Source organism: Thalassophryne amazonica, chromosome 9 (genome assembly GCF_902500255.1).
Source record: "Thalassophryne amazonica chromosome 9, fThaAma1.1, whole genome shotgun sequence".
Taxonomy (NCBI): Eukaryota; Metazoa; Chordata; class Actinopteri; order Batrachoidiformes; family Batrachoididae; genus Thalassophryne; species Thalassophryne amazonica.
Window position 1 is genome coordinate 7,348,529 of NC_047111.1, and position 27,500 is coordinate 7,376,028.

General features: G+C 40.4%; 1 protein-coding gene and 1 long non-coding RNA gene across 2 annotated transcripts in view; both read right to left on the bottom strand.

The window, feature by feature from the left end:
* The window catches only part of srrm3 (serine/arginine repetitive matrix 3), a 304,377-nt gene that overhangs the window by 131,065 nt on the left and 145,812 nt on the right, over nucleotides 1–27,500 (bottom strand). The window lies entirely within an intron of this gene.
* On the bottom strand, nucleotides 17,505–27,167 carry LOC117516701. Its single transcript, XR_004562522.1, has 3 exons — nucleotides 26,957–27,167; nucleotides 24,186–24,191; nucleotides 17,505–17,514 (listed from the first exon to the last, which is right to left on the bottom strand). It is a non-coding gene; the product is annotated as an uncharacterized LOC117516701 (long non-coding RNA).

Sequence of the window (27,500 nt, forward strand, 5' to 3'; positions counted from 1 at the left end):
CAAGGTGGGACTGAGACTGAGGAGGATACAATCAGGAACGCTACGTACGTGCACATCTACACAAACATCGTGAGATTGTTTCCCTTAAGATCGCTGTCAAAATATAGGACAGCAGCTGCACTAAATTAAGAATTATTATGATCACAACTCCCGCAACCCGGTCCTGGATGAACTGTAGACGATGGGTGAGTGAGTGATGATCACAACTTCATCTGATAGAATTAAAGCAAGTGAGGTGTCGTATTAACACATAAACATATGATATACATATGATGGAAACTGCTCAGTTAAGTGCATCTGTTCTGACATGTTGTTCTACAAAGGACGTGTCTCCGATATGAAAGCAGCACCTGGATGCAATGATGGATTGTGGCAGGAAAGTTTTGCTTGTGACTTACTTTTAATTAGGGCACAATGGTCACAGAGATCAAAAGGATCACAGAGCAGTCTTATGAGAACTCATCCAAGAATTTTGGCCCAGAAAGCACATGTATCTGATACGAAGATGATACTTAGAAGCACTGATGGATTATCACAGCAACAAGGTGTGGAATGTAAAAGAGAGGTCACAGGTGTCACACAGAGGAAACAGGGGTCACAGAGTCCTCAAATGTGCACTCATCCAAGATATTGACCATGAGGGTTACAGAGTACTCTTGTGCAAACTCACACAAGAGTTTGGTCCAAAGAGCATGTGTGTCCAATACGTGTTGATGTGTTATTGCAGCGACAAGGTTTGGAATGTTCCCTGCCTTTAATTAGGTCACAAGAGTGACAGATGTCAAAAGGGTCACACAGTACTCACGGGGAAAATCACCCAAGATGCTGGTCCAAAGAATGTGCGTCCGAGACGAAAGTGATAACTGGACGTACAGAGGGGTTATTATGCCAACATGGTTTTCACTGTGACCTACTTTTAGCAACATCACAACGGTCGTGGATGTCACAAGGGTCACAGAGTACTCCCATGCAAACTTGACAAAGATGATACAGAAAGCACGTGTAACCGATATGAAAGCGATATCTCAAAGTGTTGATGGCTTATTGTGGGGACATTGTTTTGACTAACTTACTTTTAACTAGGTCACAAATATCACAAAAGTCACAAAGGTCAGTAACCATGCATGTGCAAATTCACCCAAGATTTCCTCATCCAGAGAGTGCACTTATTTGATATGAAAGTGACACCTGAAAATGTGTTATAATTAGGGTTGGACCAATGAAAATCATTAGTCGACTAGTCTGTGACTAACTTTGACATTGAATGAATGAAGCCAATTTCGAATACTTGTATTCATGGTGAAACTCAAAGGAGGCACCAAGGAATGGACTCTGCAGCAGGAACAGATCCAAAGAGTGTCTCAACCCCCCAGTAACAATCTGGATGGTCTTTTTCTCTTTTGTCCGGAGGACACGACGTCCATGATTTCCAATAATAATTTGAAATGTGGACTCATCAGACCACAGCACACTTTTCCACTTTGTGTCTGTCCATTTCAAATGAGCTCGGGCCCAGAGAAGGTGGCAGTGTTTGTGGATGTTGTTGATGTATGGCTTTTGCTTTGCATGGTGGAGTTTTAACTTGCACTTGTAGATGTAGCGACGAACTGTGTTAACTGACAATGGTTTTCTGAAGTGTTCTTGAGCCTGCGGTAAGATCCTTTACACAATGATGTGAGCTTTTAATGCAGTGCCGCCTGAGGGATCGAAGGTCACGGGCATTCAATGTTGGTTTTCGGCCTTGCCGCTTACATGTAGAAAGTTCTCCAGATTCTCTGGATTTTCTGATTATATTATGGACTGTAGATGACAGAATCCCTAAATTCCTTGCAATTCAACATTGAGAAACATTGTTCTTAAACTGTTGGACTATTTTTTCATGCAGTTGGTCACAAAGTGGTTATCCTCGCCACATCTTTGCTTGTGAATGGCTGAGACTTTTGGGGATGCTCCTTTTATACCCAATCATGAATGTCCTCAGTTCCCAAATGCTTATTGAGTATTGTTAGAAGGAAAGGTGATGTAACACAGTGGTAAACATACCACTGTCCCAGCTTTTTTGAAACGTGTTGCAGGCATCCATTTCAAAATGAGCAAATATTTGCACAAAAACAATAAAGTTTATCAGTTTGAACATTAAATATCTTGTCTTTGTGGTGTATTCAATTGAATATAGGTTGAAGAGGATTTGCAAATCATTGTATTCTGTTTTTATTTACATTTTACACAACGTCCCAACTTCACTGGAATTGGGGTTGTAGTTGGCTAATAAAAAATAGTCAACTAGTCGGATGTTAGCTAGCCGATTGTTACGACAATTTGTCCCATCCCTAGTTATAATGCAGTAATAACTATAGTGGAGTGTAAGGCTTCAGGTGTGATGGCGAATTTCATTTTGAATTTCACCTGGTTTTCACTCCAAATGTCCCTCCCTCTCAATCAGCAGTTACCATGTTTCAATGCAAACTCATTATTTATTGGTTGCAACATGAACTTTTGAAATATTGATTTCATACAATTCTGCTAATTAAGCCGGCAAACAAGCTCCAGTCCAACAGCATTTATAGTCAAACCTATTTTATGTCTGAGTTCACCTGACAGGGTGCACATGCATGTACTGTAGGTGACAGGCGGGATGCACGGGGATGGTAGGACACAAATGCACAGCTCCGGCAGACAGCTCTGTTTTTTAGGTATCTTTACTGAAGGAAAATGCAGTGGTCGGTACACGAGCAGGCAGTCCAACAAAAGCAGCAGTACAGAAATCATCAGGCAAAATGGCGTGGTCAAAACAACAGGCAGGAGGTCAGGTACACACTATGAGACAGGCAGGATCAAGAACACAGGTACAGAGCTGGAATGCAGGCACAAGGCACGACAAACTGCCGGAGAACAATACCACCCAGTGAGCTTATAGAACCCCCAGGTGGCAATCAGCAAATCAGGAACAGGTGCACATGAAAAGCACCAGAAGCAGGGCGTGGCCAGAGAGAGAAAGAGAAACACCCATTACCAAGAACCAATAAGAGAAACAGAGACAGACAGACCCAAGCAGAAAAATCCCAACAACAGAATAAACAAACCAAAACCCTGATAACACAAAAGAACAAAACTCAAGCCCTGACAGTAGGTTACTACAACCCCAAATCAGAAAAAGTTGGGACGTATGGAAAATGCAAATTTAAAAAAAGAACTGCAGTGATCCTCACATTTACTTAAAACAAGAAATATCTTGGGTTCATACTATGTGCAATGAAACAGAAGTCAAAGTAAATGTAAGAATCACAGATATTTTTTAATTTGCATTTTCCATAACATGGATATTATCGTTCCATGTTTTTCTGAAATGCAGTTACAATACCAACTGCTCGTTACTATCCAATCTCTATGCTAACATTCAAGATACATGCACCATAAGTTTATTTTTGTTGTGTTTAAAATCTCAGAGCTCGGACTATTTCTGAGATTCAGTTCAGTTTTCAGCCGCTGGCACTAAACCACACAGGCGATGTTTTCAGATTTATCATCTCTGCAGACCATCTTTGAAAAGCTCCTTTTTCAGAAGGCAAAGAATGCTGGCTTAGTGCGGACAGAAGGCTACAAACAGAGAAAGAAATGTCTGAAAAAAGCTTAATGTGCCTGTGGCATGAGTCTCCTCTGCTTCTCCTTCGCCTTCTCATTTAATCTTGACAGGCACTCAGGAGTTTGAAGCCCAGTAAATCTCCCAACATAAAGCGATGCACAGCACACTTCTTTTCCATCAGTCTCTCATGCAAGTCAAAGACAAAGAGTTTCTTTTATATCTGCCCAGCTGTGGCATTGTTTTAACTAAAAGCCAGAGTTTAAGGGCTGTGAGCCTGAAGAATCCCTGCAGTGCCGGAGAAACCAGCACACACGTTCAACTACACAACAATCACAATGTCAAATTAGAGCAGCACTTGCTGAAGTGTCAAGGACCAACCATCCTCAAGATCTAGTTCCAGATCCGATTACATTTTAGAAACAATCAGTCATTTGAAGCCATAGGCTGAATGTACATACTGGATACACCCTCCGTGATGTCACTCACAGGTTTTCTTAAGAGCGTGTTTGAAGCTTGAGTGGTTTGGTTTGGGGTGCCGAGGTTGTGGCAGGGCATGACTCCGCCTAATTCACAGCCAACCCATGAATAAGCAAAGGGGTTGAACGTGAGCAAGACTGGTGTGACCTGGGTCAGAAGAAAGAAGCCCGAACACTCCCACCTATCGCAAAGCTGCAAACCTAGTAAAGGGTAAGAGGCTAGTTTACCTGGGTTTGCTTGAATTATGCATATTTTGGCATACTGGGCGGGGCTCTAATAAGGATTGGTTTGAATCCGGCTTTCGTAAACTATGACTGGCATATAGCCACAATAACTGTAATGTTATCAGTGCAGCTAATGCTTCCAAGCTATTGATACCTGCTAATTAGTTCTAATGGCGCTAAGATGCAAATTAAATAACAATGAAATTTCACTCAGCTGAAACACTGGAGCACAGACTTCTTAGATGATTTGTTAGGACAATTAACCACACAGCAAGAAATATTATGTCAGACATTTGTAATAAATTGCTCAGAAAAGACAAACACACTCGAGTCCACAGCTAGCAGCTAACCCCTTAGCAAAAGTCGCTAACAGTGGCTGTCTGTACCTGGCACATTAGCTGTGACTTAAGCAACCACAGCCCTAATCATTCACAACTTTATGGCATAAATATGTACAGCCTTTGTGTTTTTTTAAATAATAAAAAGAATTTTCTTTGGCACCACTATAATTTTATGTACAGTGGTCCCTCGCTATAACGCAGTTCACCTTTCGCGGTCTCACAGTTTCGCTGATTTTTTTAGTGCAATTTTGCATGCTTTTTTTTTTTTTAACAGCACATTGTGTTCTGCGTCCTTATCAGGCGGGCCGGTTGCGGCACCCGTTGCGGCACCGGTCGGCATCACCGTGATTGCTCTCACTGACTCCGATGCGCTTACTGAATCTGTGGGCTCGGCTTTCTCATATATTTTATAAAGGTTAGTGAGAAATTAACACTTCTAAATCTAAAAACACTGATCTTTAAACCAGACAACACCTCTGAAGTGATTTACAAGACATCTTACGGATGTTAGCGTGCAGGCCTTGTGTACGTGCATCACGTGAGGTCAAAGGTAACTTCTGGTAATTTCAAAACCTCATGCTTGCGTGCAGGCATTTCCTCTTGCAGTAAATAAGAAGGAAAATAAAATGTTTGCTCTCGAATTCTCCCAGGTATGTTCCCTTCATTAAAATGAGATGTCATTTTGCAACACGCTACAAAAATAAACTGACATTATAATGCTTTGATTTCATGTTAAAATGACTTTATAGCAAATTATAATAAAGTATTTCACAGGTGTGCTGACAGACTCTGGTTCTCATCACCGCTGCAGCGCTGATCTGAGCTGTGCCAAAATTACTGCTGATTTCCAAATTAATGGATATTTGATATTATTTTTCTTTGTTCAGCATTGGCGCCATTACAAAAAGGTTCTGGTGAGGGTTCTGTATTATTATAGAGGAAAAAATGGATTTATCATATCCTTGATAGTTTTGCGCAATCAATATCGTAGTGCACAGCGATGATGACTATGACACCGGTGTACCACTTACCCCTAGTTCAACCTTATTCATACTCCCACAACAGATCACAACGTCATTTGCAAACTAAATTTTTTCCATTTTGTGAAATTTGAAAGGCAGCACAACTTTAAAATAGCTTAAACCTATGAGTTATATGAAAAACTGACACTTATCACGAATCGGGAAATTAGTTGTGGAGAAAAAAATTAGATTTTGTACAAGGTTGTAAATGTTTTTATTTCTGCTGTAAAATGACATTTTTAAAATGGGGGTATATGGGGATTCACTCCCTTTCGGAGGCAGCCCCAAATGGCCACTCAAGGAACTGCAGGTTTTGGATCTTCTGCATTTGCTTAGTTTTCCAGCACCAGAGGCTGCCACTTCTTTGAAACACACAGTTTCCAATATTTACTAATGTTCATTCATTAACCATTTATTGGTTGTTAAAAATGATCAAATTACCACACCTTGCAATGTAAATTTTTTTAAATTAAAAATAAAGAATGAAACGTTCCTAAAATCAGTTCACTGAAATTCTGAGAATTTAGAATGCTAACCTTTTGTGTTAATATTGATTAGCATTAAAGTGCTAAAGAAGTGTGTTATGTATTTCAATCAATCAATCAATCAACTTTTTTCTTATATAGCGCCAAATCACAACAAACAGTTGCCCCAAGGCGCTCCATATTGCAAGGCAAGGCCATACAATAACCATGAAAAACCCCAACGGTCAAAACGACCCCCTATGAGCAAGCACTTGGCCACAGTGGGAAGGAAAAACTCCCTTTTAACAGGAAGAAACCTCCAGCAGAACCAGGCTCAGGGAGGGGCAGTCTTCTGCTGAGACTGGTTGGGGCTGAGGGAAAGAACCAGGAAAAAGACATGCCGAGAAGGGGGGCAGAGATCGATCACTAATGATTAAATGCAGAGTGATGCATACGGAGCAAAAAAAGAAAGAAACAGTGCATCATGGGAACCCCCCACAGTCTACATCTAAAGCAACATAACCAAGGGATGGTCCAGGGTCACCCGATCCAGCCCTAACTATAAGCCTTAGCGAAAAGGAAAGTTTTAAGCCTAATCTTAAAAGTAGAGAGGGTATCTGTCTCCCTGATCTGAATTGGGAGCTGGTTCCACAGGAGAGGAGCCTGAAAGCTGAAGGCTCTGCCTCCCATTCTACTCTTACAAACCCTAGGAACCACAAGTAAGCCCGCAGTCTGAGAGCGAAGCGCTCTAATGGTACTACGAGGTCCCTAAGATAAGATGGGACCTGATTATTCAAAACCTTATAAGGTTATATTTCCAAATGATACCAGGATGTTACAGCCTGTCTTGTGTGAAAGACTGCACAACAAAAAGGTTCAAACAATAAACACAAATGCACATTTTGAACAATATATACAAAATAGTCTATACGTTTTGTTGTCCATTGATATGGTAAACAGTGCTTTACGCAGAGAAACCAGCAGAGTTATTCAGTAACATTCACATGCAAACTAGTGGAGCAATCCTGATAGTTACACACTCTTTGTTTGAGCACGTGAGATTGTCATCAGAGGCTCTCTGTCTGCTCCTGCTTTCACTGATCACTGTGCGTAATGGCGCAGAGCGCACTGAGCATGTACTAATAGTATGTACTCATTGGAGCACCCAGGGGGCTATTCAGACGGGCCAACTAGTAACACATCACTCCTGAAAACGATCTTAGGCTTTTCACGTGAGGGAAATCTGCCCTACGATTGGATTTTGGAAAACCATGTGACGGTGAACCAATTCTGATTGGACACTCACATTGCACACGTCATCACACAGCTTCTATGAGGAGTACAAAGATGGCCGATGGCTGGCTCGAAAGTCCGCGGAGTTAACTTTTCAGCAAAAAAAAAGTAAGTTTCTATCTCATATCCAGTGTTGCCACAGTTACTTTGGAAAAGTAATCCAATTACTGATTACTGATTACTCCTTGAAAAAGTAACTTAGTTACTTTACTGATTACTCAATTGTAAAAGTAACTAAGTTAGATTACTAGTTACTTTTTTAGTTACTTTCCCCAGCTGCCGACAACAACCCACCTCAACATGACAATGATACCTGTTTTGCCAAAACTTACTTTATAGTCACCCTTTCTTGACTTCAATGAAAATAAATACTTGTTTTATAAAAAGTAAAATAAAGACCTCTTTCTTGACCTCATATTTAACTGTTGACAGCACTGTAACAGTAAAACTTGCAATTTTGAACCTACATTGTTTATAAATGTAACTATTAAATTCATTCTAGTATTTTTCTAACATTTAAATTCTCTCTAAATATTTTACTTGTCAAAATTAATATTATTTTAAGTAGTATTAGTAGTTGTAGTAAAAAAAGGCTTCAAAACTGGACCTTTAATCTAGGGGTGTTGTGAGGGGGGGACATCCTTGCCCCACGCCCCCATTCCATCTGGATTCGCCCCTGCTTTGGCGTTTGAGCACAAAGAATGGATAACATTTATTTATTCAGAAAACATGATCAGATTTACACGTAAGAAAGTTTTATTGCATTTTCACATCATGCGGTCCTCAGAAAGAGAGTTTAGGTGCATTTGAGTGGAAAATAGTGTTAGTTGTTGATGCGTCGCGGAGGATAAGTTGTTTTAACGAGACGATACGGAGCGGCTCAGCTCAGAATTATAAATAAAGGAGAAAAATAAAGCATAAAAATGACTTTGTAAAGCTCAGTGCAGGTGTGCTGATCACCGTGCTTTAAGAGGTGATGACGAGTCGAGCAGCTGCAAAAAACCGTGGATGAAAAGCTCACAGCTCGCTTAAAGTGGGCAGTTCAGTCGAACCCGACCTCCTGCCGACGGACCAAGTTTAATGCTGCTATCGACCCACAATGAAAAATAATAGCAACGCACAGTGACATGGAGAAGTAACTTTAATCTGATTACTGATTTGGAAAGATTAACGCGTTAGATTACTCGTTACTAAAAAAAGTGGTCAGATTAGAGTAACGCGTTACCGGCATCACTGCTCATATCATTCAAAAGTTATTTCTAATTTAGTAAAGCTTGGTCTTAGCCGTCATGCACGACGGCGTCGGCCCCAGAGGGTTAATGACAACTCGAATCTGTAACTGATAAATTTAAATACAAAACAATCAACACAATGTCACTGCATTGCAATGGAATGGCACAGACAAGTTCGTAGGTCGATGCCAGTCATGATGCCACTTTTGCCTGCTTTATACAGTGCACAGTTTGAAAAGAAATTCTAAAAAGAGAAGTTACTTTAATTACATCTCACTGAAAACACAACTACTTACACGTTAACAGAAAGTTGAATCACTGGTTCAAACACCTGTGTATATTATTATTTGACTCTCTGGCTATATTCACATTTCCAGCAGTTAATTCAGATTTTTTCCTGCTTACAAGACACACTATATTTTCCATTACCTTCTGTTCATTTGGCTTTTTTTATTTAAAAGCTGCTTGTACTTGAACAATTAAATTTTGTTGTTGACAATAAATTATTTGTAGGTTACATATTCTAGTTTGGTAATTAAAATATTATATAAAACAGCCTTCCTTTGTGTTGACTCGATATTAATTTGGGGAATAGATCTGCAATTATATTTTAAATTACACGTTTCACAGGAGCAACTTTTAAGTGAGATTAATTAGATAAAATGTGCGGTTAATATTTTTTGAATCAGTTCTCTGGTTTTTGTCACGTTGGACTAATCAGAGTAAGATCTTTGTGATTTAATACAGTTTTAAATGAATCACAAATGAAAAGCTCATGTTCATGCAACACAAAACTGTTTATCTGATAACTTTTATGTTGCATTCAGGAATGATGAGTTGGGGGAAAATCCTGAATGAATAAGATTCATATTGGACTGTCCATTTTCCAGACGTTGCTCGATATCCCAGTAAAAGATCTTTATTCTCCATATTTTCCTTTGCAAAATGCGTTGAAATTCAAAGTAAAACTAAAGTTTTAGGAATGCTCATGTGTACAGTATTTGTTACGTGTGCCAGGTTTAGTCAGTTGGGGCCAAATGAAAACGGTTTTGCTCGTGCAGACTTGTTGCCTGCAGCATGTAAAGTCCTCATGAGCCGGATGGAGGGAGGCATTGATCAGAGTGATGGGCGTCTCGTCACTACAGCCGTGAAAAATCACCACGATTAAAGAACCTGACTGGAGTAATTAGGCATCACTGAGGTCCCACACATTCTCCCAAATAACTCAAGATCGAGGGAGACGAATAGTTGCGGCTCAGCGACCGTCCTTACGTTAATCATCGATTTGATGAGGACACGCCTACATGCGGGGCACGTTTATGTGCATGTTGTTTTTTCTGCATACGCTGCTGCAAACTGTCAGATTTGTGTGCGTGTTTGTGGCCTAAAGAGCCGTTTCCACAAATCGTCCCCGGGATCTGAAAGTCACCCATTAAACGCTGAAGCCATCAATCCCGCTGCAAAGACAAAAAGTGACGCCAATATAGTTAGTAAGATTAAATGGTTCTGGGAATGGGAGGCAAACCTGAACACCCCCACACTTTGATTTCAGGGCCTGAATTAAAATGACCTACAGGGCGCCAGAGTATAACAACTCTAAAATGGAGAGGATTTTCAAAGGATGCCCTCTGCAGTCACAGATGTTGGTGCTTAACAAATAGGCCTCTCTCACTTCATAACTCTGCCCTTTTCACCTTCCACAGAGTGTAACCAGAGCAACAGCTGGATGAACACAGTCTGCTGATGCCTCTCTTGGTGACTGTATCTCAGATTCCTAAAGCAGCTTCATTTGAAACTATTTTGTCTGCAGTACGGCAATTATATTGGCTTGGCAGCTCTGTGGTAACAATGTACAAATTTGGCCCTTCTTCCTGAAACATTTCCATCTAATTTTCAGTCTACGGACTCAGGCTGATCGTCTTATGACTCACACACTGGCCTGCAGGAAAGCCTCCATCAGTGCAGAGATAGTTATTTGCACCAGCCTGAGTGTCTGTGTGCAAAACTCGTAATAAGATCCCAGCTACTCACATCACAAGTGTCTTCCAATTCAGTGCTGATGTTATTGAAGCTAGGATACAGCAGAGGGGAATACACTCTATTTAACAGAACACAACACAGGCAGACTGGAGGACTCATCATACAGTCTGGATTTTGCTGTCAAGTTAGTAACATGGTGGCTGAGTAGTTCAATTCAATTCATTTCATTTATATACAGTAGTGTTCAGAATAATAGTAGTGCTATGTGACTAAAAAGATTAATCCAGGTTTTGAGTATATTTCTTATTGTTACATTGGAAACAAGGTACCAGTAGATTCAGTAGATTCTCACAAATCCAACAAGACCAAGCATTCATGATATGCACACTCTTAAGGCTATGAAATTGGGCAATTAGTAAAAAAAGTAGAAAAGGGGGTGTTCACAATAATAGTAGTGTGGCATTCAGTCAGTGAGTTTGTCAATTTTGTGGAACAAACAGGTGTGAATCAGGTGTCCCCTATGTAAGGATGAAGCCAGCACCTGTTCAACATGCTTTTCTCTTTGAAAGCCTGAGGAAAACGGGACGTTCAAGACATTGTTCAGAAGAACAGCGTAGTTTGATTAAAAAGTTGATTGGAGAGGGGAAAACCTATACGCAGGTGCAAAAAATTATAGGCTGTTCATCTACAATGATCTCCAATGCTTTAAAATGGACCAAGAAAATCAGAGACACGTGGAAGAAAACAGAAAACAACCATCAAAATGGATAGAAGAATAACCAGAATGGCAAAGGCTCACCCATTGATCAGCTCCAGGATGATCAGAGACAGTCTGGAGTTACCTGTAAGTGCTGTGACAGTTAGAAGATGCCTGTGTGAAGCTAATTTATTTGCAAGAATCCCCCGCAAAGTCCCTCTGTTAAATAAAAGACATGTGCAGAAGAGGTTACAATTTGCCAAAAAACACATCAACTGGCCTAAAGAGAAATGGAGGAATATTTTGTGGACTGATGAGAGTAAAATTGTTCTTTTTGGGTCCAAGGGCCACAGACAGTTTGTGAGACGACCCCCAAACTCTGAATTCAAGCCACAGTTCACAGTGAAGACAGTGAAGCATGGTGTGCAAGCATCATGATATGGGAAATGGGAATGGGAGCACACTAGTAAACGAGCAAAATCTTGGTTCCGAACCAACAAAATTAATGCCTCACAGATGTGAAGAAATCATGAAGAACTGTGGTTATACAACTAAATACTAGTTTAGTGATTCACAGGATTGCTAAAAACGCAGTTTGAACATAATAGTTTTGAGTTTGTAGCGTCAACAGCAGATGCTACTATTATTGTGAACACCCCCTTTTCTACTTTTTTTTTACTAATAGCCCAATTTCATAGACTTAAGAGTGTGCATATCATGAATGCTTGGTCTTGTTGGATTTGTGAGAATCTACTGAATCTACTGGTACCTTGTTTCCCATATAACAATAAGAACTATACTCAAAACCTGGATTCATCTTTTTAGTCACAGAGCACTACTATTATTCTGAACACTACTGTAGAACCAAATCACAACAAAGCTGCCTCAAGGTGCTTCACAGGAGTAAGGTCCAACCTTACCAACCCCTAGAGCAAGCACACACGTGACAGTGGCAAAGAAAAACTCCCTCTGATGATACTGAGGAAGAAACCTCAAGCAGACCAGACTCAGAGGGGTGACCCACTGCTTAGGCCATTCTAAAAGTCACAAGGTTTTTACCAAGCTGAAGAAACAGGAAACAGAAAAACCAGCATCAAAACAAAGTGCATTATTGAGATGAGCACGCAGTCACTGGCAGGGGGTCATCCAGCACCCTGGGATGCGGGGCCAGGATCATCATGTTACATTCTAAAAGCAGACTGCGGTGTACTGCGTCAGGTTCAACCAGGGCAGCTCATGGTTAACACACGTGCTTTTAAAACAGAAAGTTCTTGGTTTGAGACCACCTGTTCCCATTCTCCAGGTAATGTAGAGTTGCATCAGTCATAAAAGCTGGATGAATTTACTGTGTGTTGATTGTTCTTCTTCATGGCGTTGAAAGCTTTTCCCTCTTTAGCGGAACAGTTTTATAATCCGCTGCTGAAATATACAATAATGGTGCATTTCATCAGGCTCAAAGACCAAAAGATGGGTTTCCAGCCATTATCAGGAAAAATGTTTGATTACAACCCCTAGACCAAGCAGAGGGACATGCAGCCCCATATCATCAATGACTGTGGAAATTTACATGTTCTCTTCAGGCAGTCATCTTTATAAATCTCATTGTAACGGCACCAAACAAAAGTTCCAGCATCATCACCTTGCCCAATGCAGATTCGAGATTCATCACTGAATATGACTTTCATCCAGTCATCCACAGTCCACAATTGCTTTTCCTTAGCCCATTGTAACCTTGTTTTTTTTCTGTTTAGGTGTTAATGATGGCTTTCGTGTAGCTTTTCTGTATGTAAATCCCATTTCCTTTAGTCGGTTTCTTACAGTTCAGTCACAGACGCTGACTCCAGTTTCCTCCCATTCGTTCTTCATTTGTTTTGTTGTGCATTTTCGATTTTTGAGACATATTGCTTTAAGTTTTCTGTCTTGACGCTTTGATGTCTTCCTTGGTCTACCAGTATGTTTGCCTTTAACAACCTTCCCATGTTGTTTGTATTTGGTCCAGAGTTTAGACACAGCTGACTGTGAACAACCAACATCTTTTGCAACATTGCATGATGATTTACCCTCTTTTAAGAGTTTGATAGTCCTCTCCTTTGTTTCAATTGACATCTCTCATGTTGGAGCCATGATTCATGTCAGTCCACTTGGTGCAACAGCTCTCCAAGGTGTGATCACTCCTTTTTAGATGCAGACTAACGAGCAGATCTGATTTGATGCAGGTGTTAGTTTTGGGGATGAAAATTTACAGGGTGATTCCATAATTTATTCCTCAGAATTGAGTGAGTCCATATTTTTTTCCCTCTGCTTGATCTAAAAAAGTAACCGTTACTGCATGACTGCCACAATTTTTTTTCTTGATTTCTTATAGTGTTTCTTAAAGCCAGATAGTTGCCATTTGAAATGACTTTAGTTTTGTGTCATGTCTGTGATCTGCTTTTTTCTACAAAATTAAACAACTGAATGAACATCCTCCGAGGCAGGTGATTTCATAATTATTGCCAGGGGTTGTACATCAACTAGAAACTTCTATTTCACTTAGACTCCATCACACTTAGTATGAATGAGCATGAGTCGAGCCAAATCAGGCAGAATGTAAAAAAAAAAATAGTATTCATGTCACATCTGGGGGGAATAAGAATTGCAGAGGGCAGCCGTCCGAATACCCCGATGGATTCATGCACGTGCTGTGCACATGAGCCTCCAAACATGGTACAAATGTACATGGAACACATCAGGATCACCCAGACAGCTGTCAAAATGCAGTGAGAATATGACAAATGCACTTACATACTTACATACGAGTGAGGTCTGATTGTGAGTGAGGAAATATAATTCAGCAGCACTCGAGGTGCACTTGTGGTGTGTTCAGGGGGCATTCAGGACATTCGGCTGTGGCGGAAACATGGCGAACATCCCCCTGAACATGATCAGAATGTCATGAATGCCGTTTTCACGCCGTCTGATTGTTCAGAATGCAGTAAGACGGCACGGAACATGTGTAAAACATTTTGAGGCGGCCGCACGACAGTTTAGACTGTTTAGACTGCACTCAGAAAGCACATCCACACCTCCTGAATGTGGGTCGAATTTTCAATCAGATGGGATTCGGGCTCATTCAGCCTTGAGTGTGTCGGGGGTATTAACTCGGGGTAATGCCGTGTTTTGAACTATCCCATCAGAGTGAACACAACCACGTTGTTGCTTAGCTACAAAAAGTCTGTCACTGCATGTTCTGTCAACTGTGGTTTGTGCTTTTTGGTTTGTTAATATGGTCACAACCAGTGATGCCGGTAACGCGTTACTCTAATTTCAATCAATCAATCAATCAACTTTTTTCTTATATAGCGCCAAATCACAACAAACAGTTGCCCCAAGGCGCTCCATATTGCAAGGCAAGGCCATACAATAACCATGAAAAACCCCAACGGTCAAAACGACCCCCTATGAGCAAGCACTTGGCCACAGTGGGAAGGAAAAACTCCCTTTTAACAGGAAGAAACCTCCAGCAGAACCAGGCTCAGGGAGGGGCAGTCTTCTGCTGAGACTGGTTGGGGCTGAGGGAAAGAACCAGGAAAAAGACATGCCGAGAAGGGGGGCAGAGATCGATCACTAATGATTAAATGCAGAGTGATGCATACGGAGCAAAAAAAGAAAGAAACAGTGCATCATGGGAACCCCCCCACAGTCTACGTCTAAAGCAACATAACCAAGGGATGGTCCAGGGTCACCCGATCCAGCCCTAACTATAAGCCTTAGCGAAAAGGAACGTTTTAAGCCTAATCTTAAAAGTAGAGAGGGTATCTGTCTCCCTGATCTGAATTGGGAGCTGGTTCCACAGGAGAGGAGCCTGAAAGCTGAAGGCTCTGCCTCCCATTCTACTCTTACAAACCCTAGGAACTACAAGTAAGCCCGCAGTCTGAGAGCGAAGCGCTCTAATGGGGTAATATGGTACTACGAGGTCCCTAAGATAAGATGGGACCTGATTATTCAAAACCTTATAAGTAAGAAGAAGAATTTTAAATTCTATTCTAGAATTAACAGGAAGCCAATGAAGAGAGGCCAACACGGGTGAGATATGCTCTCTCCTGCTAGTCCCCGTCAGTACTCTAGCTGCAGCATTCTGAACCAACTGAAGGCTTTTTAGGGAACTTTTAGGACAACCTGATAATAATGAATTACAATAGTCCAGCCTAGAGGAAATAAATGCATGAATTAGTTTTTCAACATCACTCTGAGACAAGACCTTTCTGATTTTAGAGATATTGCGTAAATGAAAAAAGGCAGTCCTACATATTTGTTTAATATGCGCTTTGAATGACATATCCTGATCAAAAATAACTCCAAGATTTCTCACAGTATTACCAGAGATCAGGGAAATGCCATCCAGAGTAACGATCTGGTTAGACACCATGCTTCTAAGATTTGTGGGGCCAAGTACAATAACTTCAGTTTTATCTGAATTTAAAAGCAGGAAATTAGAGGTCATCCATGTCTTTATGTCTGTAAGACAATCTATAAGACAATAATTTGACTACTTTTTTTTAGTAAGGGGTAATCTAACGCACTAATCTGTCCAAATCAGTAATCAGATTAAAGTTACTTCTCCAAGTTGCTGTGCGTTACTGTTATTTTTGCATTGTGGGTCGATAGCAGCATTAAACTTGGTCCGTGGGCAGGAGGTCAGGGTTCGAATGAACTGCCCACTTTAAGCGAGCTGTAAGATTTTCATGTGCGGTTTTCTGCAGCAGCTACGACTCATCCTCACCTCTTAAAGCACGGTGACAACAGCACACCTGCACTGAGCTTTACAAAGACATTTTTATGCTTTTTTTCTCCTTTATTTAGAATTCTGAGCTGCTCTGTATCTGCTCGTTAAAAACAGCTGATCCTCCGCGACACGTCAACAACTGACACTATTTTCCACTCAAATGCACCTAAACTCTCTTTCTGAGGACCACATGATGTGAAAACGCAATAAAACGTTCTTACCTGTAAATCCGGTCATGTTTTCTGCATAAATAAATGTTACCCACTCTTTGTGCTCAAACGCCAAAGCAGGGGCGAATCCAGATGGAATAGGGGCATGGGGCAAGGATGTGCCCCCCCCCAACACCCCTAGATTAACGGTCCAGTTTTGAAACCTTTTTTTACTACAACTACTAATACTACTTATAATAATAATAATTTCAACAAATAAAATGTTTAGAGAGAATTTAAATGTTAGAAAAATGTTAGAAAGAATTTAATAGTTACATTTATAAACAATGTAGGTTAGAAACTGTTTTACTGTTGCAGTGCTGTCAACAGGGTCAAGAAAGAGGTCTTTATTTTACTTTTTATAAAACAAGTATTTATTTTCATTGAAGTCAAGAAAGGGTGACTATAAAAAGAGTTTTGGCAAAACAGGTGTCATTGTCATTTTGAGGTGGCAGAGGGTTGTTTTCGGCAGATGGGGAAAGTAACTAAAAAAGTAACTAGTAATCTAACTTAGTCACCCTACTAAGTTTGGTCTACTTGGGGTTTCTTCTAATAATCAAAAAACACCGAGGAAGTTTTCCCTTATGGTGTCCATGAGGCAAAGGTCTACATGTCTAAGGTGATACATTCAACCCCATAAACAAATCTTAACATTCTATGTTATGATTTGTTGCTGTATAAACAAACTGAATGTACATTTGGTTTGTCTGAGTCACTGAAGTTTAATCAATCAATCAATTTCAATCAATTTTATTTATATAGCGCCAAATCACAAAAAACAGTTGCCCCAAGGTGCTTTATATTGTAAGGCAAGGCCATACAATAATTACGTAAAAACCCCAACGGTCAAAACGACCCCCTGTGAGCAAGCACTTGGCGACAGTGGGAAGGAAAAACTCCCTTTTAACAGGAAGAAACCTCCAGCAGAACCAGGCTCAGGGAGGGGCAGTCTTCTGCTGGGACTGCTTGGGGCTGAGGGAGAGAACCAGGAAAAAGACATGCTGTGGAGGGGAGCAGAGATCAATCACTAATGATTAAATGCAGAGTGGTGCATACAGAGCAAAAAGAGAAAGCAACACTCAGTGCATCATGGGAACCCCCCAGCAGTCTAAGTCTATAGCAGCATAACTAAGGGATGGTTCAGGGTCACCTGATCCAGCCCTAACTATAAGCTTTAGCAAAAAGGAAAGTTTTAAGCCTAATCTTAAAAGTAGAGAGGGTGTCTGTCTCCCTGATCTGAATTGGGAGCTGGTTCCACAGGAGAGGAGCCTGAAAGCTGAAGGCTCTGCCTCCCATTCTACTCTTACAAACCCTAGGAACTACAAGTAAGCCTGCAGTCTGAGAGCGAAGCGCTCTATTGGGGTGATATGGTACTATGAGGTCCCTAAGATAAGATGGGACCTGATTATTCAAAACCTTATAAGTACAAAGAAGAATTTTAAATTCTATTCTAGAATTAACAGGAAGCCAATGAAGAGAGGCCAATATGGGTGAGATATGCTCTCTCCTTCTAGTCCCCGTCAGTACTCTAGCTGCAGCATTTTGAATTAACTGAAGGCTTTTCAGGGAACTTTTAGGACAACCTGATAATAATGAATTACAATAGTCCAGCCTAGAGGAAATAAATGCATGAATTAGTTTTTCAGCATCACTCTGAGACAAGACCTTTCTAATTTTAGAGATATTGCGTAAATGCAAAAAAGCAGTCCTACATATTTGTTTAATATGCGCTTTGAATGACATATCCTGATCAAAAATGACTCCACGATTTCTCACAGTATTACTAGAGGTCAGGGTAATGCCATCCAGAGTAAGGATCTGGTTAGACACCATGTTTCTAAGATTTGTGGGGCCAAGTACAATAACTTCAGTTTTATCTGAGTTTAAAAGCAGGAAATTAGAGGTCATCCATGTCTTTATGTCTGTAAGACAATCCTGCAGTTTAGCTAATTGGTGTGTGTCCTCTGGCTTCATGGATAGATAAAGCTGGGTATCATCTGCGTAACAATGAAAATTTAAGCAATGCCGTCTAATAATACTGCCTAAGGGAAGCATGTATAAAGTGAATAAAATTGGTCCTAGCACAGAACCTTGTGGAACCCCATAATTAACCTTAGTCTGTGAAGAAGATTCCCCATTTACATGAACAAATTGTAATCTATTAGATAAATATGATTCAAACCACCGCAGCGCAGTGCCTTTAATACCTATGGCATGCTCTAATCTCTGTAATAAAATTTTATGGTCAACAGTATCAAAAGCAGCACTGAGGCCTAACAGAACAAGCACAGAGATGAGTCCACTGTCTAAGGCCATAAGAAGATCATTTGTAACCTTCACTAATGCTGTTTCTGTACTATGATGAATTCTAAAACCTGACTGAAACTCTTCAAATAGACCATTCCTCTGCATATGATCAGTTAGCTGTTTTACAACTATCCTTTCAAGAATTTTTAAGAGAAAAGAAAGGTTGGAGATTGGCCTATAATTAGCTAAGATAGCTGGGTCAAGTGATGGCTTTTTAAGTAATGGTTTAATTACTGCCACCTTAAAAGCCTGTGGTACATAGCCAACTAATAAAGATAGATTGATCATATTTAAGATCGAAGCATTAAATAATGGTAGGGCTTCCTTGAGCAGCCTGGTAGGAATGGGGTCTAACAGACATGTTGATGGTTTGGATGAAGTAACTAATGAAAATAACTCAGATAGAACAATCTGAGAGAAAGAGTCTAACCAAATACCGGCATCACTGAAAGCAGCCAAAGATAACGATACGTCTTTGAGTAATTTTTTCTCTAATAGTTAAAATTGTATTAGCAAAGAAAGTCATGAAGTCATTACTAGTTAAAGTTAAAGGAATACTCAGCTCAATAGAGCTCTGACTCTTTGTCAGCCTGGCTACAGTGCTGAAAAGAAACCTGGGGTTGTTCTTATTTTCTTCAATTAGTGATGAGTAGTAAGATGTCCTAGCTTTACGGAGGGCTTTTTTATAGAGCAACAGACTCTTTTTCCAGGCTAAGTGAAGATCTTCTAAATTAGTGAGACGCCATTTCCTCTCCAACTTACAGGTTATCTGCTTTAAGCTGCGAGTTTGTGAGTTATACCACGGAGTCAGGCACTTCTGATTTAAAGCTCTCTTTTTCAGAGGAGCTACAGCATCCAAAGTTGTCTTCAATGAGGATGTAAAACTATTGACGAGATACTCTATCTCACTTACAGAGTTTAGGTAGCTACTCTGCACTGTGTTGGTATATGGCATTAGAGAACATAAAGAAGGAATCATATCCTTAAACCTAGTTACAGCGCTTTCTGAAAGACTTCTAGTGTAATGAAACTTATTCCCCACTGCTGGGTAGTCCATCAGAGTAAATGTAAATGTTATTAAGAAATGATCAGACAGAAGGGAGTTTTCAGGGAATACTGTTAAGTCTTCTATTTCCATACCATAAGTCAGAACAAGATCTAAGATATGATTAAAGTGGTGGGTGGACTCATTTACTTTTTGAGCAAAGCCAATAGAGTCTAATAATAGATTAAATGCAGTGTTGAGGCTGTCATTCTCAGCATCTGTGTGGATGTTAAAATCGCCCACTATAATTATCTTATCTGAGCTAAGCACTAAGTCAGACAAAAGGTCTGAAAATTCACAGAGAAACTCACAGTAACGACCAGGTGGACGATAGATAATAACAAATAAAACTGTTTTTTGGGACTTCCAATTTGGATGGACAAGACTAAGAGTCAAGCTTTCAAATTAATTAAAGCTCTGTCTGGGTTTTTGATTAATTAATAAGCTGGAATGGAAGATTGCTGCTAATCCTCCGCCGCGGCCCGTGCTACGAGCATTCTGACAGTTAGTGTGACTCGGGGGAGTTGACTCATTTAAACTAACATATTCATCCTGCTGTAACCAGGTTTCTGTAAGGCAGAATAAATCAATATGTTGATCAATTATTATATCATTTACTAACAGGGACTTAGAAGAGAAAGACCTAATGTTTAATAGACCACATTTAACTGTTTTAGTCTGTGGTGCAGTTGAAGGTGCTATATTATTTTTTCTTTTTGAATTTTTATGCTTAAATAGATTTTTGTTGGTTATTGGTGGTCTGGGAGCAGGCACCGTCTCTACAGGGATGGGGTAATGAGGGGATGGCAGGGGGAGAGAAGCTGCAGAGAGGTGTGTAAGACTACAACTCTGCTTCGTGGTCCCAACCCTGGATAGTCACGGTTTGGAGGATTTAAGAAAATTGGCCAGATTTCTAGAAATGAGAGCTGCTCCATCCAAAGTGGGATGGATGCCGTCTCTCCTAACAAGACCAGGTTTTCCCCAGAAGCTTTGCCAATTATCTATGAAGCCCACCTCATTTTTTGGACACCACTCAGACAGCCAGCAATTCAAGGAGAACATGCGGCTAAACATGTCACTCCCGGTCCGATTGGGGAGGGGCCCAGAGAAAACTACAGAGTCCGACATTGTTTTTGCAAAGTTACACACCGATTCAATGTTAATTTTAGTGATCTCCGATTGGCGTAACCGGGTGTCATTACTGCCGACGTGAATTACAATCTTACCAAATTTACGCTTAGCCTTAGCCAGCAGTTTCAAATTTCCTTCAATGTTGCCTGCTCTGGCCCCCGGAAGACAATTGACTATGGTTGCTGGTGTCGCTAACTTCACATTTCTCAAAACAGAGTCGCCAATAACCAGAGTTTGATCCTCGGCGGGTGTGTCGTCGAGTGGGGAAAAATGGTTAGAAATGTGAACGGGTTGGCGGTGTACACGGGGCTTCTGTTTAGGACTACGCTTCCTCCTCACAGTCACCCAGTCGGTCTGCTTTCCCGGCTGCTTGGGATCTGCCAGAGGGAAACTAACGGCGACTACAGGGGCCTGGCTAGCTGTAGAATTTTCCACGGTGCGGAGCCGAGTCTCCAATTCGCCCAGCCTGGCCTCCAAAGCTACGAATAAGCTACACTTATTACAAGTACCATTACTGCTAAAGGAGGCCGAGGAATAACTAAACATTTCACACCCAGAGCAGAAAAGTGCAGGAGAGACAGGAGAAGCCGCCATGCTAAACCGGCTAAGAGCTAGTAGCTGCACTAAGCTAGCGAATTCCTAAAAACACACAAAGTGAATAATGTGTAAATAATTTAGAGGTGATTCAGCAGAGGGAGTGCTTTAGTTAAGGCACGTGAAGATTACACTGTGAAACAAATCGTTATCTAGTTATCTAGATCAATCTAACTGCGCAGATTAAACAGCTAACAGATACAGAAAAACACCGCTGTGCTCCGGAACAGGAAGTGATACAATACCGCAGTGAGAGCCAACCACCAGTAGAGGCAAGCAAGAGCTGTCAAAAGCTTGAAAAGTTTAAAATCAGCTCTTTTGCTACAGTGGTTTCTAAGCTTCACTGAGGCGTCAATTCACTGCAGTCAAAACAGGTGTTTCCAGTTATTTTGTGGTCCAGTTATTTTGTGGTATTTTGTTATTTTGGGTCCCTAAATAATATAATATCACAATCTGCTCTCCAACCTCACACTCACAACACTTCACTTTCTAGTAACATATTCCTTTACAACCGATGGAAACATGTTATCTCGAGCATTTTTACAAAGAAAAACTTATAAATTAAGACCATATCCAGATTGTGGGCTGTAGTGTAATGTACACACACATACAGGTGCAATATAATGCACTACATGTAAAAAAAACAAAGAAATTCTACAAAAGGCATGAAATTTATTTACTTGCATGAGTAAATTCAGGCGTTTGCTACTTTGCTGTGTTGTCTTTTTTTTGTATGTACAATATTAAACAAAACAAAAATAAAAAACAGATATTTATTATTTTCACTTCCCACATAAACACTATTTTTCTGCAGGCCAAAGCAGCACAAGTAAATCATCTCCTTCCGCCTCTTATTTAGAAGGTTGTTCACCATTGGTGATAAATTATGCTCCCATGTACGCATGAGTAAGTCATCCCGAGTAATTGGGGCGCGGGTGGTGGTGGGTCATCCTGGTGCCTGTGGGTGTTTAGAATAAGTTACAGAATGAGGCCCTATGATGAGAACTCATTAGAGAGGTGGAAAAAAAAAAGCTCGGACTCTACAGGTTTTCAACTCGTACACAATCATTATGCTTCAATTAGTGTAGAAAACACCCCTGATATACAGCCTGGACGTTTACACTCAGACTAACCCCTCAGCTCAGCTCCACTCAATTTGGTATGTTATTATTATGACATTATGACACCAAACCACTACTTATTATGGCAACGAGTGAAACGCTTGATACATGCAAAGAAAATGGGATAATCACACTGCTCGGGTTATGTCTGGGGTGTAATGACACCAAAAGCTTGTTTGTCAACTGCCAATAATTTAAAATTCATTGTTTTCCAACCATGTCCATGTCAGCAGCTGAAGGACATACTAAAAAACACTCGTGCTTTATTACAGAAGTCAAAATACAGTTGCAGAAGAAATCTTGTGCACCAAATGTGACCACAGGGTGGCACAAAAAGAAAAAAAAAAACGCTTGTGATGCTAAACTTGCATTTGGCACATATCAGTGCTCATAAGATTACATACAGCTTGGTGAAAACCTTTAAACTGTTCAATTTGATCAAATATGTGTAATTAGGTCAATTATAATACTTTATTTCTATATAAAGTTATATGAAAATAACTGTGACAGGACAGATTTATTTGTGCTTATATTCACCGTGTCAGATTTTCAGTTGGCGACTGCTTTACATACACCAACATGAATGTGTCTTTAACCCTCAAGCGACCAAGTGGGGTCATTTATTTTTGTGCACCTTTTTTTAATAAAAAAAAGTTTCCTACTATGAATTTGTCAATCTGTTTGTCCTGCATTTGTTCACACAATTCTGAAAGGATCGGCCGATCCGTGTGGCAAGTATAAGCCAAACTTGTGCACTGTTAAAGCGAACACTCCATTTTAATACAATAATTAAGTTAATGTAACTCAAACTTTGAAAAACATTACAGTCACTCATTTCCATTAATTAAAGTAACTCAAAAATGAATTGTTGTCATAACAACTCAGTTCCTTTAAGTGCAATTAAAGTTTTGAGGCATTTAAGTGTTGGTGATGTATTTCCAGTGCATTTCATTCACTCATTTTAATTGAGTTCATGTAACGGAGGCCAGCAGGTGTCGCTGTGCAGATGTAGTTAGTAAACCTCACTCCCAACAGCTGTTAAAACCCAAAGCGAGAGCCCTGGGTTTTAGCCTTCAGGTTAGAGAGTCTGCCTTCCATGCCGTAGATCATGAGTTCGCGTCCCAAGGGGAGCGAATGGGCGGAGTCATAATAATTTTCATAATAATTGGTAAAATAATTCACAATGCAGGGTATCGGGATGATACCAATCCACTGTTCATTAAATCAAAGATATTAAAACTTTATATGATTTCATTCAAGACTGTTCAATTGATGTATGAAGCAAAAAATAAGCAATCACCATTTAGAATTCAAGAATATTTTACACAAAGAGAAGGAATGTATAATTTAAGGGATTAGTATCATTTTAAAATTGCTGGTGCTAGGACAACCGGGAAATGCTTCTGTGTCTCCATTTGTGGTCCTAAAAAATGGAATAATCTACCTGAGAAACTCAAGCGATGTCCAGATATCAACCGGTTCAAACATTTATACAAAGAAATGGTATTCTCCAGATATGAAGGAAAGTGGTTGAGTTGTGTTGTATGAAGGTTTGATACTTGAACCTTTTCTACTGAAATATGTAGATGGTAACCAGCTGGTATTGGGAGCTGTTGGGAAATATTTGTTTTCTTTTAATTGTAATTATGAGCTGCTATTGTTCAGATTTTGTTTAGAAATGAACGTTTATGAACAGGTACATATGCCTGGTTTGATTTGATTTCATGGAGGGGTGTAGGTGTTGAGAAGCTTTGCTTCTGCCTACACCTTTATGCACCGTGTACACTGTTTATTTTTTTTCTTACTGTCTTTTTTCTTTGACTACTTTGTTTAAGAGTTTTGTGTGTATATGAGTGAAATTTTGTTGCATGGGTGTCTAATAAATTCAAATTCAATTCAAAATAATAATAATAAAAAAACAAGTAAAACGAATACATAAAAAAATCAAATCCAAAATGTTAATGCAAATGTTTTAGACAGAAATTTGTCACTGTTTTATTGAAAAACATAAACTAGATTTACATAAGTTTAATTAACTATAAATTGTTAAGCTACTAAAACTTTAACAATTAAAAATGATTTTATTTAAGTTGGCAAACTCAAATGGTTTAAGGCAATCGGTTTCCTCAAATGGTTTGAGTTCAAGAAACTCATTGAGTTTTACAGTGTGTGGGGTCACTTATGACCCAGAGAAGGATTATGAGATTTTTGACATTACAGCTTCAGACGGTATTGTAATTTGACAACTCTAATCATTATATATTACTGTTTTGCCGGGAAGCCTGGACAACAGTCAAGAATAGTGAGATTTACAGCTGCACAAGCACTGAGACTGATTCTTGATGCCCAGAGTGAGGATGAAAATACCTCATGATTGTCACAAAGGATGACTGATGGGTTCAATGAAATTTGTGTTAAAGTATTGACATATGTACGAGCACCGGTTCTTCTCTATTTGATGCTATAATTATGCTACCATATTAGTAGCTAAAATAGCTTGGTCGCTTGAGGGATAAACAGCATGGAAGATTATAAAAGATTCCACAAAACTGATGGAGTTTCTTATTACATTTAAGAGGAAGAAAACAAAAGTTCTTGATGATCATATTGTTCAGAAGCTGCAGCTGCTGAGGTTCCACTTCTCCTGGAGACTGACACTGTGTGAAAATGGAGGTTCTTAGTGATCACACATCTGTAGAAAACAAGTAATTACTAACCGTTCATCATATTTGTCCATCTTAGTGATCTGTTATTCAGCTACAACATTTTTATGCATTTTTGAGGCATTTTTAACAAGAACAAGTTGCTCGTTGTGACTGAAATTAGTGAAGACTAATATTTAGCCCACTGATTAGATTAGATTAGACAGAACTTTATTAATCCCTTGGGAAGACTCCATCAGGGAAACTGAGGTTCCAACAGCATTGTATAGCAGCACACAGGTTAAGAAGCACACCAAGTATCAAAAGTGAAAGTAAACATAAAAACAATTTGCAAATTTAAATACACAAATATAAATACCAGAAATACTGCTCGCTATGGGTTTACTGGCTACTACTGTTCCTCTCCTTCCCATCCTCTGTGTGTCTGTCCCCCCCCCAAGTGACAGTGTCATTACATGATATGACTAAATCCTGATGTCACCTGATTGTCACGTTTGCTGGACATCAAAACAAGACAAGAGTGGAGCTGGTGTCATATGTACATATATGAGGAAGTCGGGGAGCTGGAGATTATTTCGGCAGTTGCTATTCCAGTGCCCGAAACCAGTATTGACAGCTAACCTGACTGTTAGCTTGAAAATGAATTGATGGAGCATCACTTTGAGCTTCATCATGACCTACAAGAGCTCCTCTAACAGATCTGACCAACCACACGGCAGCTTCTGAAAACAGAGACCAGCCCCTCGTGCTGGGGAACCTGTAGTGCTGTGGAGAACCTCCGGATCACCAAGTGCACATAAACGCAGCAAGCAGCAGCACAACACTCAAAGCCCAACAAAATGACGGCTGCTGCCAAGCTTTGGTTAAGTGACTAGATTCCTCCCTCCTCCAGCTCCTCTAGTTGGCTCTCACGCTGAGGCCATCACTCAGACTATTTATTGTGGTTTTAGCTCTGGAGAGGACTCGGCCTGAATTGGACAGAGGGGAGTGTTTGTTGTGTTGGCAGGATTGAGAAAATTGCGCCCATCCAACCTGCCCCTGAGCTTCATCCTTCACCAAGGCCTCAGTCAGGACCAAGGACTCTGTAGTGACTCCTGGTTCAAATCCACAACAAATGAAAGCAGACTCCAGCCACAGTCTTAATTGTGTCTAATTCTTGGAGCTGTCGTCTTCCTCCGTTCCTCTATTTTATCCTCCACTCTATCCTTTAATCCTGCACACACTCTCATTTAAAGAGGCACATCACAAATGACAAAGGCGGGGGGGGGCACTGAGCCAAGCTGGCAAATGACGATCTGCTTTTGTTGTAGCTCAAGATGACTCGTGTCCGTCCAGAGCGCTAACATTCTCTCAAAAAGCAGCGTGTAATGTCGGCTGAGGGAGATGAGCGGATCAGCGGGAGTTTCTGAATGCGTGTCTTCTGTCCTGATTAACCGAACTGCTACACTGATCTACGAAACACCACAGCACTTCTACTTTGCTCTCAGACCAGGAGAAACTACGTCTATGTCAGGCCAGCAGATCAGCTCCCATCCCCCAGCTTTGCATTTGGACGGTCCAGCGGTTCTATTTCAGCTCCATCATTCTGTTCTACCTCCAGAATTAGACACCGGTCTTAATGAGGCCTCAGTGCCTGACAGGCTCAGTCACACACAGTGAAGGGAAGGCCAGCATGCTCAGAAACATAACAGCGATGGCATGTTGTGTTTCACAAAGCCAGTTCTTTCGGGCACAATCACGTTTAAGATTTTCTGTATTAAAATGATAAAGATACCAATAAATTAAAGATTTTGATTAAGGAGGAGTACAAGGGTAGATCGAAAGGTTCTCAGCCTCACCAAGAAGGGTTGTCAGGATACTCGTAGTTCCTGGTTATTTTTCAACACAGTCCCCCTTCACCTCAATGCACTTTGTCCAGCGGTGCTCCAACATTCCGATGCCTTCATGGTAGAAGGCTTCATTTTGGTCCTTCAGGTAGGACTCTACAGCCTTAATGACGTCATCATCCGACTCAATGGCAATGGCAATCCATGTCATCATGGATTGCCTTGGGTGTCGTGCCCTTTTTATGCAGATATTTAATCACCACATGAGCTTCTTTTGTGTCCAATTTTGGATCTTCACTAGATCTGAAGACTTTCAAAGAGCCTCACCTAAAAATAAATAAAGACAGATGCATGAACATTAGTGCATAACCATACAAGGCATAATAGTTTACAACTGCATCATAGATTTGGAGATGCTGCCCTGCCTTCTAGGTGAGGCCGTGAACTTTTCGATCTACCCTCGTATCATCTGCATAGTGACAGAGCACCAGCCGTGACACTGTGGCCATGTGGTGTCTTTCTCTGG